Genomic DNA, 14,867 nt, shown 5'->3' on the forward strand with positions numbered 1-14,867 from the left:
TTTTGCAGAATTGCAAGTAGAGACTCTATTGAATTCATTTCTATCTAATGCACAATAAAGCACATTCATTGCTTTGGCATTTAGTTGTGCCTTCCTAATGTCATTGTCATCCCAATCCTTTTCAAGCTTGGATATGGTGACACCCTCTACATAAATGGATGGGATGTATGGTCCATTTATAATGGTGGTCCACATCTCATAGTCTTGGGCTTGGATAAATATTCTCATCCTAGCCTTCCAATATGAGTAGTCGGATCCATTAAAGAATGGAGGTCTATGTGTGGACTGGCCCTCAATGTGAGAAGATCCAAATGGGGTTGTCATTTTGATCTTTTACTCTTTGGGTAATAGAGTTCCTACTTTGATACCACTTGTTGCCCAGATAGACAACCCAAGAGGGGGGGTGAATTGGGTTTTAAAATAATTATTACAATTAAATGATTTGTGAAATACTAATTAATACTTTTTGCAAGTTGGTTAATTAGATGCTATGTGCAGTGAATGAAATGAAAGTAAGAGACACAAAGGCAATCACAAACACAATGATTTTATAGTGGTTCGGAGCTAATCCTTGCTCCTACATCCACTCCCCAAGCCTCACTTGGGAATTCACTATAACCCCTCAGATTACAGCCGGTTGTTTTACAAGCTCACAACCCAACTTGTTGTTTTACGAGATCATAACGAACTCGGTCGGTTTTTCCAGTCTCACCGACTAGAACCATCCGATTGTTTTTCCGGGATCACAATCAAACCCTTACACGTTGGTTTCAACCTAGGCTCACCAACAAACCTTTACACCCTTGATTCAATCCCCTGATTGAATCAAGTAAGGACCAAATGGATAGAAAGAACAAACAGAAAAATACAGCTTTTAAGCAAGCAGATATTAAGCAATTTAAATAATAGAGAAGTTAAGAACCCTCAAACAAGTTTATGATGATGTAGAGGAGGGCTTCTCGAACTCTGGGTCTCCTCTTGAATGTCTTGAAGACTTGAAGGCTGAAGGAGACTTCTTTAATGCTGGAAAGAGTTGGTTGAATGGAGTTAATGGCCCTCTTCCTTCTTTTCCGTTGAAATCCTTTTACAGATGAAGATTTCTTGTTTTCTTAGAGTGGAATGTCACTTCTCTGCTGTGCTACAGTTCTCTGTGGCTATTTAAGCCATTCTCCACGGAAACTAGCCGTTAGACATAATCTTCTAGCCGTTCTGCACATCCTGACAATGTTTCCGTTGGGATCAGAGTCGACTCGTGCGATCTGGGGTCGACTCGGCTGCAGCAGGAGTCGACTCATGCTTTTCTGGAGTCGGCTCGGCAACTGTTCCGGATTTGAATTAAAGTGCACTTCTCGACTGGGAGTCGACTCGACTTAACCCGGAGTCGACTCCCCAAACTCTAGAGCTGACCTGGCACTTTTGGAGTCGACTCATTCCAAGGAATCCATAGAGGTATTCTTCAACTTTGCTCACTCGAGTCGACTCGGAAATTCTGGGAGTCGACTCGGCGCTCAGAGTCCGAACTCCCGATCTTCTGTCTTTTTGGGGTAGCGCTGCCTTGGAGTCGACTCGAACTATCTTGGAGTCGACTCGCCTCTCAGAGTTGATAATACTGTCTTCTGTCTTTTTTGGGGTCGCGCTGTCTCGGAGTCGACTCGGGCTTTGCGGGAGTCGACTCAGCTCTCAGTGTCCGAATGTTGCTCTCTGACTTTTGCCTTGTATTACACTGGGAGTCGACTCTCGCTTTCTTTGGAGTCGACCTGCCAACCATCGGAGTCGACTCGTGTTCCTAAGGAATCGACTCGGCTCTCAAGGTCCAAAATAACTTCTCTATCTTTCTGTCTGTAACTCTCTGGAGTCGACTCATACTACTCGAGAGTTGACTCGGCAAGCATCGGAGTCGACTCGCGCTCTTCAGGAGTCGACTCGCTGACAGGTTTTGAGTTGGATCTTTCTGTTCGTCTGTCTGTTCTCAGTCGGAGTCGACTCGTAATGTTCAGGAGTCGACTCGAGCCTGTGCCAGTGCTTCTGATACGCTTGGAGTCTTCTCGTAATATTCCGGAGTCGACTCGAGTCTCAGACTTTGGTTCAAATTGACTTCTTAACTTATCCAAAATGTCTTGAACCAAATCTAGAGACACTTAACCATAAATTTACAAGAATTTTACTGAAACACTAGATTGAATTCATTAGTAAACATAAGATATACTCAAATGCTTTGAGCTCATCAAAATCAAATAGGGTTATATTCAATCACTCCACAGATTTTAGCTTGGCCTTGCATGAAAGATTGCAAAGTTTCTTCGAGACTGGATTTTTGAGGGGGTGCGTGTGCATAATGAGGTTGCGGAGGTGGAGGAGTTGGGTTATATACTTGTTGAGGTTGGTCATTCCTCCACCTGAAATTTGGATGGTTCTTCCATCCAGGGTTGTAAGTACCCGAAAAAGGATTATTAAAAGATTTTTTATAGGTATTCATAACATTGGCCTGATCGTGCAAGACTTCCTTGAATGCGGGTATTGTGGGGCAATCAGTGATGAGATGGCCAGGCATCTCGCAAATCCTACAACACTCGCTATTATGTTCTACGGTCTTGACGGGTTCAATCCTTCTAAGTTCAATTTCCTCTACCTTCCTAGTAAGGGCTGCCATTTTAGCCTGAATATCATCCTGAGTATTAAGGTTGTAAAGGCCCCCGTGTGGAATGCTAGTAGGCTTAGGCAAAGGTTTATTCACTCTATCCCCTGTATCCCATAATTGTGCAGTCTCTGCGAGAGAGTCTAAATAGTCCCATGCCTTATCGGGTTACATTTCCAAAAATAGACCATTGCACATAGTCTCTGTAAATTGTTTTAACTGTGGAGACAACCCTTCGTAAAAGAAACTAATGGTTCTCCATGTTTCAAACCCATGATGAGGACAAGAGAGAAGCAAATCTTTAAATCTCTCCCAGCATTCATAAAATGTTTCATGGTCTTTTTGTTGGAAATTACTAATGTGCCTTTTCAAAAAGTTAGTCCTTTGTGCGGAAAAGAATTTTTTCAAGAATTCTCTTTGCATATCATGCCATGTTCCTAGCGATCTAGGTCTCAAGGAGTTCAGCCATGTTTTGGCTTTATCCTTTAAGGAAAAAGAAAACAAGGTCAATTTAAGGACATCTTCCGATACATTTGGCACTCTAAATGTGATGCTAATTTCCTCAAAATCCTTAAGGTGAAGATAAGGATTCTCGGATTCCATTCCATGATACTTTGGCAGCAATTGAATTACTCCTGGTTTGATTTCAAAGTGTCCTACATTTTCAGGAATAATCATGCATGAAGGTTGACTAGTCATAGTGAGATGTAAATATTGTCGAAGTGTCATAACTGGGGGTCTACCTTCATCACCATGGTGACTTCCTACATCATCAGGAAAATTTGCCATCTCACAAGGTGTGAGATACTGCGAAGGAATTTCAAGGATGGGTCCTAAAGGATGATCTAAAGTTGTACGACTTAATCGACCGGTGTCGTCCCTATTCCAACTAGCATACAAAATTTAATTAATTTTTTTTTAATTTTTTTATGTTTTTTTTAAAAAAATAAATATAAATGTAAGTACCAACTAAAGATACCCTAAAACTACACCCTAAAACAAAAATCTATTCACAATCAAACATGCAACTAAACATTACACCTCAATTTCTAATGTTTTTCTTAAATTTCTAGACAGCTCCTAACTGGTTTGAAGAGGGTACCTAAGCCTCCAATCCGGTCTAATGAACCGAGTTGACCAGGTAAGCTTCCAGGTAAGTGGAGGGGTCACGATGCGTTCGCAAAGGTCCCACTTAAAACCCACTTGCCTCGAATAGATGAACTGTCTCCCTTATAGGAACAAAGCTTGCCTAGACATCAACTAAGCCACAGAGCGAAATTGGTGCAACTTTCGGTGGTCTTCATCCTATTGAGCTCGAATGTCCTTAGGGGCCAACGTCTAGTTGATTTTAGTTAAGCTTAGGATATTTATGCAATGGGATGATTTTTGGGCTAAGGACGAGTGATGAAATCCCGACCTTATCTTTTTAAATGGGTTCAGCCCTTAGAATATCTTATGCTGATGCCTTATACTATATGCAACAATCAAGAAATTTTTTTTTAATATTTTATGACATGACATTAAATTTCATTAAATAGGTGATCAAGCAAATTATTTATTTTTTTTTAAATTTTATGAGTTGAAGTTTGAAATTTGAAATTTTAAGTTTTTTCCTCTCTTTTCTTAAAGTTTTTTTTTCTTAAATTTTTAATTAGCAACAAGGGTTAATGAGATATGATAACAATAAAATTCTGATTCTAAAATAATTATATGTAGAAAATTCAAAACAGAAAACAACAAGGTTACGTATTAATCTAATAGTCTTAAAAGTTTCAGAATGTCAATCAGACCGTTCAGATGAACGAAACATAGGTCCTACACCTAACGACCAACTTTGAGTTCAATCAGACGGTTAATTACTTTGATATCAGAGTTTGATGCAGACTATGCAGGGAAAAAAAAATAGCAGTAAAGAATTTTTTTTTTTTTGTTTTTGAAAGAAAAAGACTAACTACTAAAATACTAATTAAATCTAAAATTATACTAATAAATCAGCCGTTTCCTGGCAACGGCGCCAAAAACTTGGTGCAAAAATAAAATTATTCTCCCAAGTGCAGGAGAATCGCATAAGTAGTAAATTCTCGGGAGTCCAAGGTCGAATCCTCAGGAAACGAAATATATATAAGATTATTTAATATAATTTTAGATTAATTAATTCAATAAATTTGTGGATTAAAATTATGTTTTGATTTTCAGAAATTAAAATCGGAGAACAATATAGCAATAAACAAAGTTTAATAAAATAAATATGGTAGGGATCTGGAATCCCCCTTGACGATATTGCATCCAAGAAATAAACTCTATGGTTCTTGATTAAAAATGAATGGTAGGATAGATCTAATCATGGTATATATTTCATGAACATATGAACTCAATTTCTAAGCATTCGTCGTGCTTTCTACGTCTACGACGAATCAAATACTAAAGCAATCTATATATCAATAATCATAATCCATTAAAGAGCTATCTACGAAATAACTATGTATGGATCAAAAATATATCAGTAAATATAATTCATTCAAGGCAAAAGTTTAGAGTTTACTTCAAAGAGCAATACATCAAAGGTTCCTCCATCTCCCTCCTTAAGAAATCAGCCCTCCATTAACATAAAAGAAAACTCCTTTTTTTTCTTTTCTTTTTTTCCTATTCTTTTTGGAAACAGAGCATGCTCTGTTTCCCCCCTTTTTTTTTCTTTCTTTGAATAGCCGGCTGAGGCTCTGTTTCACCGAATGGGAAAGAATGCGCCCCCAGCCCTCACCGAGAGAGCCTCATATAGTTCACAAACTCTAGGGCCAGCGATGGATCTTTTTTTTTTCAAACGGCTGGGATTAGGAAGATTACACGCGGACGGTTGGAGCTGAAGCGCGTGAGGTGCGTGGGATCCTGATCTTCTTCAAATGGATGCACAGAGGCGCTCAGGAGCTGATCGCGATCGCTTGCATCGCGGAAGGCTTGTTGGGACTTGGATGAACGCGTGGATGAGCGGAAACGAGCTGATCACGGGAGGAAGCTTAGATACAGGGCGCTGAAATCGCTGGGGAGTCCAATGCTGGCTCACGGACGGCTGGATCTCGAGGTCGGGATGCTGGGAATTGGTTGCATGCGAATCCATAAGAGATAGACGGTGAATGAAGCCAGGAGATCCGATCGCGGAAGACTGGGATCTAGATGAGATACGGATCCAGAAGCATGGGATGCGGGAGAATCACGGGAGAAGGCTGGGAGGTGTTGTGAACGTAGATGGGAGTTGATCGCCGATGCTAAAATCGCGGGATGCCGTAAGCACTGATGTGGTTAGAACGTGGAGGATCACTCGCGGGAGAAGCGGAAGAAGAGGTGGACGGCTGCGGGATGCTGGGAAGATCCAATGCTGAGAGCAGGAAGATTGCACGCGGGAGAAGCGGACTCGAGGAAGATGAGATTTGGAAGGTGGATCACTGGATTCGGACGCTTCGGATGCTTCGTGGACGCGGCAGATGATGCAGGGGTGACTGCTGGGATGAATGAACTCCAAAACCCTTTGAAATGGGGAAAAGAAGAGGATGCTCGTTTCTTCCACGCGGGCGGACACATGGAATAGATGCTTGGGCTTACAGAAGAATAAAGCTGCGACGAAGTATACGGCTGAACTTGACCTCCTTCTAGTGTGCAACTGGGGTCGACCCATGCAGTTGGCTGGTCACCTGCAGTGATGCATATTTTTGGACCCAATGTACATTTTAGCTTTAATTTTCGATCACCTGCACCCCACAAAAATATAATATTAATACAGCACTTCTATCATTATTTGTTAGCAATAATACTAATTTAAGTGATGTATAGATCGCACTTTTGTGCTCTCATCAGTCCCACCCTTAAGAGTAAAGATATATCCCGACACGCTCTTGCTATCATCTTGATCTGACTGAAAACTTGAGTCGGTATATCCCTCAAGTTTTAAGTCAGAATCACCGTAGACTAGCCACTGATCTTTAGTATTTCTCAAATACTTAAGGATAGTTTTTACAACCTTCCAATGGTTACTACCTGGATCAGACTGGTATATGCTCACTACTCCTAGTGAGTATGCCACGTCTGGTCTAGTACATGTCATGGCATACATTATAGATCCTACTGCCGAAGCATATGGAATTCTATCCATGCTCTCTCTTTCTTGAGGGGTTGTCGGACAATCCCTTTTAGAGAGATTAATTCCATGGCCCATCGGAAGATAGCCTTTCTTAGAATTAATCATACTGAATCTTTTCAGTATAGTATCAATGTATGTGGATTGGGATAATCCAAGCAATCTTCTAGATCTATCTCTATAGATCTTCATCCCTAGGATGTAAGATGCTTCTCCCAAATCCTTCATGGCAAATTGAGATGATAGCCAAATCTTTATTCCTTGCAATGCAGGAATGTCATTCCCAAAGAATGTCATCCACATACAAAACAAGAAATATGATAACTAAACCATTTATCCATTTATAAATGCAAGGTTCCTCTTCATTCTTAATGAAGCCATATGTTTTGATTACCTTATCAAAACGTATATTCCAACTCCGTGAAGCTGGCTTTAATCCATAAATGGATTTTTGAAGCTTGCACACTTTAGACTTATCTGCAGATGTAAAATCTTCAGGTTGTATTATATACACTTCCTCTTCTAAATCTCCATTTAGAAATGCGGTCTTTACATCCATTTGCCAGATTTCATAGTCTAAATGTGCTGCTATCGCAAGCATAATCTGAATGGACTTGAGCATTGCCACAAGAGAAAACGTCTCGTCATAGTCAATACCATAACGTTGACGATAACCCTTGGCAACCAGACAGGCTTTATAGGTCTCTAGCTTTCCGTCTGCGCCCCGTTTCCTTTTGAATATCCACTTACACCCTATGGGTTTAATTCCTTCGGGTGGGTCAACTAATGTCCAAACATCATTGACCTTCATGGATTCCATTTTGGATTGCATAGCTCCAAGCCATTTATCAGAGTCATACCTCTGCATTGCATCCATATATGTGATCGGATCCTCATCGTTTTCATCAAGTTCGATAGGATCCCCATCCTGGATCAAGAAACCGTAGTATCTGTCCGACTGACGTGGTACTCTACCCGATCGCCTTAATGGTGCATCTAATATGGATTTTGGATCTGATCTAATCAAATCCGACTCAACTGGTTCAGTAGATGGTGTCGGATCTTCTACATGTTGAACTTCTCTAAGCCCAACATTAGAGCTATTTGTTCCTTCACCAAGGAATTCCTTTTCTAAGAAAATTGCTCTATTGCTTACGAATAACTTTTGTTCTTCAGCAAAGTAGAAGTAATATCCTTTAGTTTCTTTAGAATAACCAACAAAGAAACATCTGTCAGACTTGGGTTCAAGTTTGTCTGTTTTCAAACGTTTGACATATGCCGGACACCCACGAACCCTAAGGTGAGAGAGCATTGGCTTACGTCCAGTCCACATCTCATGCGGTGTTTTATTTACAGACTTACTTGGAATCTTATTTAGAATGTAGCGGGCTGACTCAAGTACATATCCCCAAAAGGATATGGGCAGACTCGCAAACCCCATCATGGATCGAACCATGTCTAACATTTGAGTATATCTTATACTGTGGTGTACCAGGAGGAGTCCATTGGGAGAGAATCCTATTCTCTCCTAAATATGTCAAAAACTCATTGGAAAGGTATTCGCCTCCTCGATCTATTCGAAGAGTTTTAATACTCTTTCCAGTTTGTTTTTTTACTTCATTACGATACAATTTGAACATTTCAAATGCTTCAGATTTATGTCTCATTAAATAGACATAACCATACCTAGAAAGGTCGTCTGTAAACGTAATGAAATATGAATAACCACCTCTAGCATCTGTGCTCATTGGCCCACATACATCAGAATGTACAAGGATCAATAAATCACTGGCTCGTTTATCTTTTCCGGTAAAAGGTGATTTGGTCATCTTACCAAGAAGACATGACTCACAGGTTGTCAATGATTCACAATCATTAACATTGAGGATTCCCTCTTTACTTAACCTGTTCATCCTGTTCTTGTTAATATGACCTAGCCTATGATGCCAAAGGTAGACATCCGTGACATTATCTATTCTAGGACGCTTACTTGATGTGTACATTACATTAGCAGGTTGTGATAACAAGTAGATGCCATTGCTCAATTGTCCATTCATTACAGTAACACCATTCATAATGATATCACAAGAACATTTCTTTATTGAAATTTCATAACCGTTCATGGCCAAAAGGCCTATGAAAATTACATTCAATAAGAATGTAGGACAATAGTGACAATCACTCAAGACAACTACATGAGAATCGAAAACAAGTTTGAGATTTCCTAAAGCTAGAACTGGAACAGATTTTCCATCTCCAACATTCAGAAATCTCTCGCTGTTTTCAAATCTCTCATTAACCTGAAGTCCTTGCAACGAATTGCATATATTAAACGGACTTTCAGTATCTAATACCCAGGTCGAATTATCACATATAGAGAAATTACAAGGTGTTATCATATAAATACCTTGATCAGCAACTGATTGCCCTTTTCTCTTGCTTAGCCTGTTTGGATCAAGTGAGGTAAGGTACTGAGGACAATTCCTCTTCCAATGCCCCTGCTTCTTACAATAGAAGCATTCTGCCTGACTTTGGTCATCCTTAATCCTTTTGGTCTGACTATGTTGAGTTTTCAGCTTTCTATACCAATTATTGAAGTTGGGACCAGTCAACTTGTCATTATCCAATAATGAGCGAAGTGACAAACTTGTGGCCATTTCTACATAAAAGAAAATTTGGCTATTAGTATATGAATTGACTAAACACAGTAGACTTGGACTTTAGTCTAAAGATACTCCCACTATTTTATACAAATTGGTAGCTTCTACCTCCAATTCGAAAAATTACTCCTAATTCTTTAATGGGCACTAGAACCCAATAGATCGCATATAGGTTCGAGTGTGGCTCGGCTAACCCATATGCACCTATTGGTAGGTTCTAAACCAGTTGCTTCACCAAGCAACTTCTAGTGATAATTTTGCCCTAGGTTCTTCGGCAGGCGTGTGGCGCCTCCACCGAATACCCTAGTCAAGTCCAACCATTAAATGATAGGGTTAAGTCTAATCAACTAATAGATGACCAAGCACGAGTGTGGCTTGGCTCACCTGACCGTCTATTGAAGGTACACTTAACTCATCATATATTGAATGACAATTCCAATGCTTGATAAGTACCAGGCGTGTCGCGCCTCCATTAATTATCAAAACATTGGACCCATTATCACCCAACTTAATGGGAGGCTATGACCTAGTTATCCCCATAACCATTTCATTTTAAGGACCTAATAATTTTAGAGGATTTCTTACTTAGGATAGATAAGAAGATCCGGTTAGTCTAATTTCTCCCACTGACTTCACCAAATCAGATTAGACTCAAACCGGTTAAGGAGGCACCTAAATTAGTCAAACTGATTTTTCTTATAGGCATGGGCTAACTTGAATCATTAAGTGATACAATCAAAATGTGATTGACCATATCGGCCAGGTAAGTGAGATCGGTGGAAGGGATATGCCATTAACTCGACAAAGACGAATCAGTGTGAGTAGCTCCCAATTAAAAACCACCGGTCAAAACTACCAAACTTACCTTAGACACCGACTGGTTAATCAATTTTGATTTGATTACTCAAATGACTCAGGCTACACCTCTGAGCCTAAATCAAGTTCCATCTTGGTCTAATCAAAGACATGGACTTGATTCATCTACAACTATTGTAAATTGACCTAGAATTTTCTTGACCTAATCTAATTACTACTTAATTAGATTTGATCAATTAATTCTATTTGTCCATGTATGATTCTAACCTTAGGTCTAACCCAATCCTAGAAACTTAATTCAAGCTAACCCATATGCCCAAATAATTATGCAATGTCAATTAATTGAGTTACAATTCTATTTCATAACACTTAATTCTCAATTAAGTTTAGACTTATGAAAGTTTTGATCATTGCATATTTCTTTTTAATTATATATTAATTACAATCTTTCAGTTTTTAAAATATATTTTCATATCTGAGTTTTTGTAATTAATCACATGTAATCAGATTTAATTCATGTTTAAGTCATTATATTTAATGTTCATGCATCACATATACATAACAACATGAATTAATATAAACAACATACATCTTATGTATTTGTTTTTTCACTTTTATTTTCAGATCTGATTTGTTCATTAAAATCAGAGATCATATGAATCATAAATTTTATTTAGATCTAATCTAAACAATATTATGATTTCAGATTTATTTATGTTACAAATCTTAACACAAACATGCATCATATGCATTCAAAATTTCAGATCTAGTTAATCATGCATAATCAGCAGTTAAATCAATCATAAAAAAATACTTTAGATCTAATCTAAACATGCTCATGATTTATGATTTAATTGCAAAAATTAAAACATAAAAGTTTAAACATGAACCTGGCTCTGATACCACTGAAAGTGAATCCTAGGTTCTTCGGTGTTAAGCAAGCTGATTTTTTTTTTTTTAAACCATGGTTGAACCTGATCGGATTGCCTACGTACCCCTTCATAAGGGAAATCAAGCCATACGTAATTCTTTTTAAGTTTTAAAATGCAGCGAAAAAATCGAATCAAACAATTTAATTCATGCATGCTTACAAGATCAAATCTAGAAATCAGCACCTTAAGAACACATAGGATTATGCCGGAATCGTTTAAACAATTATACTAAAACTTTCATGCATGATTAACTATCATATCTGAAACTTAAAAACTCTATTCCAATTAATCTCCGAATATCCATTGAATGGATTTTGGAGATATCTCCTTGAGGAGCCCCAAAAGACGGTAAAACCTCGAGGAATTGGACCTAGATCTTGACACCATAATAAAAGATTAATGTAGGATTAATATCTTTTATGATGGATGAAACTTGTGGATATGATCCTCGACTTCGCAGCCATGCACATGAATGGCCTCTACGAGAAGTCCATGCGAAGTTCCTGAAGAGATCCAATCCTGCGGAAGTGGTAGCTTGCGCAGAATTTCTTGAGGCTGAAATTTGATCTTCCCAACGCTATCAACTTTTGATCCGCCTTCTTGGAAGAACTTGGAGAAAAGGTTTGGAGGGATTGAAGAGGACTTAGATCTGATCTAAAGACTCTTATCAGGGACCCCTAATACTAATGGCACGATGGACTTAGAGGAGGAAGAAATCAGCTAGATTGAATGCAGAATTTTTCCATGCATGAACTAGGGTTCCTCTCTTTTCTTTTCCCTTTTTTCTTCTTCTTTTTCTCTCTTTTTTCCTTGAATTCGACCACCAGCTGATGGAGGTCCTTTTATTTTTGCTATCCCCTCTAACTTCATGCCAACCATCCCATATTTGTGGAGGATTTTGTGGGGTTTTGAATTTTGAATTCAAAATTCAAGTTCAAGTGCCATTACATGATGAAGCTTGATCTAATCTAAACCATTCATCATGTTGAAACTTTTCTCTTTCAATTTCGAAATTTTCATGCCCCCAATCAGATTAGAGGGTCACGTGGTGATTTTGTGGTGATTATATTCGAAATTCAACCTTAATTAGAAGTGAGATAAAGATAAGGATGACATATGCCATGAACAGAGAGAATTTGATCTTATCCAATTCTTTTCATGAATTTATCTCTCCATTTCGACCCATCTAATGATGAAAGAGGTCTCTGATGTTGCCAAGTGTCCCATGGCACCATTAAATAAATTAAATTAATTTTTAATTATATTAAAAATCAATTTATGGCGCCATGCATGGATATGTGACAAGTGGATTTCAAGATCCAAACAGTTTCAGATCAAACCCATTTAATTTAATTAAATCCTAACAATTAGAATGATCCAATTACCATGGGTTGAACCTAATCCAATTAAGTCAATCCATAATTAAGCACAAATTTAATCTAATTTAATTTGGTCAACCTAAGTCCTCTTGATTCAGACCTAATCCAATCAGGTCAAAAACCCTGATTGAGCCCAGAATTGAATCTAATTCAATTTGGCTCATCCTTTGTCTAATTACTCAATCCAATTGAGTTCATTAGCAATCTAATTACTAATTAATCCTCTGATAATTACTTTAATTATTTTATAAGATAATTTGCCAATCAAATTGACCAAATTATCCCTGAATGATTCTTAATCATTCATCAGCCTTCTTGATCATTCAGGAATCTTCTATGCGTGTGACCTCATAGGTTCGAACCTAAGCCGATAGTATAGGAACGACTTCCTACACTAATCGATGTAACCATCTAGCAATGGTACCCGACGTCCGAATAGGCCGAATATATGCGAAGCAAATATTCTGGAACCCTGAACTATGGTTACTGTATAATTCAATCCCTTTGACTCCTAATGCTAGGATGACTTAGAGCTCACTGTCAACCCTATAATTAGTACATCCATTATGTGATTAACTTTAGATATCCCGTGACTCCTCACTGAGATTACCCTAGCCAAGGTTTTGCTAAATTAATCACAAGACATTATCTCCTGTTTCCAGGAGGGGTCAATTCCATCTCGACTCACAACTGACTATGCAAGTACTTGACTGCACCTAGTGACCTTCCGTCACTGAATTAGAAATTCAAGTAGTCCGGTACTAAAGTACAATGAGTTTCTTGCCAGTCACAAGTTGCGGTCTCAAGTCAGAGGGCCAAACTTATACCCATATCCACTCGGAACATCTCTTGACAGTAGAGCGTTCCGAAATTGGTCACGTTCAGTGAAATGTACTCCTACACTTCACTTGTGTGGCATACCAGTGTCTCCACACTCCTTGGTTAAGAGGACAACCAACGTATATGTCACACAACGACCTAATCTTAATAATGCTATCGTCCTTGTAACAACATATCATTTGGTCGCGAACTAGTTTAAGGACTCGAAGATAAATCCTCCTTTATCATTAATAAATCCTAAGGACTTCATCATATAAGAGTTTATTTGAAGATGTAAAATGATGAATAATGCCAAAAAATACTTTATTGATTTGTCAATTCATTTAATCATCAACATGCTGACGATTGACATTTAGGATACAATTTCCAACATCATCTCCCATATCCTGCATCCGAGTCCCAGTTCACAGCATTCTCCCAGCATGCCATGTCCGATCCTCTTCGCATCCATCCGCCTCTCCCAAGTTCCAGCCACATCAGCTCCCAGCATCCGTGTGTGATCAGCTCTCATCATCCCGCGAGCATCTCTGCGTGCGATCCAGCCTCTCCCAGTCATTCCGCATCCAGGTGATCCACGTCCGGGTATCTTGCGGCTGGCTAAGGATGCTCTTCCCGTTCGCTTCCTAGTCCCAGATCTCAGCTTCCTTCCGCTTCTCCCGCAAGCCAGAGCATACAATCCCCATCCATTCAGCCTCCTCCATCGCATCCGCATGCAAACTCCAGCCGTCCGTGATGATTTCGTGCATCAGATCCATCCCAGCATCCCGCAGCCAGCGTTGGATTTTCCAGAGATTTTCCAGCTTCCGCATCCCAGCTCCTCTCAGATCTACTCCTCCGTGTCTGATTCTTCAGCATCCACGTCTTCATCCAGCCGTTCACAGAGCATCTCAGTTGCCTCCTGCGATCAGCCTTCCTCCCTTTTCGGAGTCCGCATCCATCCTTTTCTCCCAAGATTCATCCCATCCGTCCGTCCTCTCCACGTGCCATGAGGGAATCCATCGCTGGTTGAGGAGCTTTGGGGATTTATATGAAGGGATCTCTCTCAGCTGGAGGGGGTTGGGAGCTATCATCCCTCATTCGAAAAACAGAGCCTTAGCCATTTGAAAAGAAAAAAAAAAGAAAGGAAAACAAGGGAGGCCCTGTTTCCGAAAAGAAAAAGAAAAAAAAAGGGGAAAATGAAAGGGGGACTAATTTTTAAAACGAGTGGCTGATTTCTTAGGAAGGGTGATGGAGGAACCTTTGATGTATTACTCTTTGAAGTAAACTCTAAACTTTTGCTTTGAATGACTTATATTTATTGATATGTTTTTGATCCATGCATAGTTATTTCGTAGATAGCTCTTTAATGGATTATGATTATTGATATATGGATTGCTTTAGTATTTGATTCGTCGTAGACGTAGAAAGCACGATGAATGCTTAGAAATTGAGTTCATATGTTCATGAAATATATACCACGATTAGATCTATCTTACAATT

The 14,867-nt window shown here is 39.1% G+C and overlaps 1 pseudogene; it reads left to right on the forward strand.

The window, feature by feature from the left end:
- The first annotated feature begins 2,903 nt into the window (after positions 1–2,903).
- LOC120105261 lies at positions 2,904–3,001 on the forward strand (annotated as a pseudogene).
- The last annotated feature ends 11,866 nt before the right edge of the window (positions 3,002–14,867 follow it).

This window comes from Phoenix dactylifera, unplaced genomic scaffold (assembly GCF_009389715.1).
Source record: "Phoenix dactylifera cultivar Barhee BC4 unplaced genomic scaffold, palm_55x_up_171113_PBpolish2nd_filt_p 000242F, whole genome shotgun sequence".
Classification (NCBI taxonomy): Eukaryota; Viridiplantae; Streptophyta; class Magnoliopsida; order Arecales; family Arecaceae; genus Phoenix; species Phoenix dactylifera.